Raw genomic sequence first — 2,573 nt, forward strand, 5'->3', positions numbered from 1 at the left:
TCTGTCTGTCTGTCTGTCTGTCTGTCTGTCTGTCTATCTATCTATCTATCTATCTATCTATCTATCTATCTATCTATCTAATCATCTATAGATAGATAAAGCTCTATAGAGCCTAATTTGTGTCCCCAAATCCTTCAGGGTGGGCCTATCCATTGGAGTCTGGTTAACCTACCAAGAATCCCATCCTTGAAAGAGACTGACTTCACCTATCCCAGAAACCATCAGTTGACAATAGTTCCTCAGGTAGGCTTGGGGTTTCTTACCTACTTTCCTACATATATGCTGGGATTTTTGTCTGGTTTGAGTATACATGGAGCTTATGCATGTTGTAACCATTGCTGTGAGTTCATATGAATAATTTGCCAGCTGTCTGAAGAAAAAGTTTCCTTGTAGTTATCCACCACCTTTGGCTCTTACAAAGTTCCCACCCCCTCTGCTGTAATGATCCCTGAGCCTTAGGAGGCAGAAGTTTGATACAGATGTCCTATTCAGGGTTAAGCACTCTATAGCCTCTTGTTCTCTGCACATTGACTAGTTGTAGGTTTCTGTATTAATTACCATTTGCTGCATAAAGAAACTTTTCTGGTGAGAGTAGAGAGATGCATTAATCTATGGTTACAAAAATAAGTCATAAGGAGTCAGTTCAGTTATATAAATATTTAGTAGCAACTAGTATTATGCTCTCCCATATGCCCTGTGACCTGTCCAGCCTCAGGTTCCTAAACTTAATATTAATATCTATTTTGGCTTCCATTTGATGAAGCAGACCTTAAATCCAGTGGCAAAGTGGTTGGTTACTCCCATAAGATTTGTGCCACTATTGCACCAGTGGGTACATCTTGTCAGGCTAGTTGTTGTAGTTCACATGATTCACAGATGGGTAACTGATGAATAGTTTTTCTTCTGTTAGCATACATAGCACATTCTAGCACTATGAATGATACCCAGTAGAGATGGAGCTTTGAAATCAGTACCAGCTTGACTTCTTATTTGTTCTATGGCTCATATATGTAGTGCCTTTGTTGTACTAAATTTTATTCCCTTTTCCCAAGGCCCACAGACTAATATAAGACATTTTTAGTTTGGGTTTCCTTTATGGTAGGAAGTGAGGTGGTGACTTACAAAGACACCATACAGCCGCCTTTCCAATTGCTTCCGCACCCTGCCTACAGTCTTTGTTAGCTTTCCCCATGCCCCATGGCCCTGTGGTCTTGCCTCAGGTCTGTAAATGCCCCATCTCCCTTCCACATTTGCAGGACCTGAAGCTGCACACACTTCCTTTTCCAGTTCTAATCTCCCTGCACACTAACTCTGAGCAGCTAACTCTCTGCAGCGGGCTCTGCCCTTCTTCCCAGGGTGCCCTGCACTCACCCTAGCTCACAGAGGAATAAGTGTTTTCCTGACTTCAGCCTTAAGCTACTGTCTTACAGTGACATTCTGGTGGGTAGCCCAGAGCAGGGGAAATGGCCAGTATTGTTTGAGAGTCTATGGAACCCCTGTCAACAGTGTCAGAAGAGTACATTATTAACATTGGGTTTTTACTTTGTTTGCCTATGGGGTCTAGCAAGGGCAATGTCTTCCCTGTTATAAAGTAACTCCTTTTAATCTCTTTTTATAATGTATATGTTATAATATATGTGTATAATGTATATATTATAAAGTAACTCCTTTTAATTTCTTTTTATAATGTATATGTATAGCCTTTAAGAAGTTTCTGTAGTGGTGGGTTTCAATATTGCTTTCTCCAAAGCCCTTTGGTGACCATTTGGTGACCCTTCCCTTACTACAACCTCTACCCTGCCTTCCTATTCCCCACCCCACTTAACACTTCCTACTTTATTGTTGCCCTTTCTCAATTATATCACTGCATTATACCACCCCTCTCGGGAAGGCACTTCCTTCCCCCCTCTGCCATCTCAGCTGTTTGTGTATCGTTAATGAGAAAAATTTATTGCTGCTACCTTTCATTGAAAACCTTTAATTTTCCAGAAACATGGTAACATATCAAAATTTCACTGACCTCTGAACGGTTGAGTAGTAGTCACCCATTGCAGAGGGAACCTGGGGATTACTGACTCTCTAGAGGCCAGGATGCTTGCTGGTGTTTGGTCAAGCAGAGGCAAGCACCATAATGTCCAACACAACGTCTTGCATTTTGGATATATGTCAACACCTCACACCTCACATCTATCCCATTGGCAGCCCAAACAGAAAAATAAATCTGAACTGTGCCTGGTCCACTCCTCTGGTAAATGTCTATATGCCTCTCAGCCTTATTGTACTTAAAAGATAAAAGATGCTTATTGCACCCCGAGGTGGCCTCCAGTTCTCCCCTAAGCAGCCTTTGTCTTGGGTCTTCTTAGAGTATTAGAGGCGGCATGTTCAGAGTTTAAGGCATATGCAGGAAAGTGGAAATGAGACAGTGAGATATGGATTGATGGTGCAAGGACTTGGAGAAGGAAACCCTAAGTTACTGGTTTTTAAGATGAACCTGTGAAGAGTTAATTGGTGTTTTATGGAATGGTCAGTGGCTAGACCAGCTAGATAGCTCAGTGGGTCTAAAGGCATTCACT

Source organism: Nannospalax galili, unplaced genomic scaffold (genome assembly GCF_000622305.1).
Source record: "Nannospalax galili isolate Female #2095 unplaced genomic scaffold, S.galili_v1.0 scaffold185, whole genome shotgun sequence".
Lineage (NCBI taxonomy): Eukaryota > Metazoa > Chordata > Mammalia > Rodentia > Spalacidae > Nannospalax > Nannospalax galili.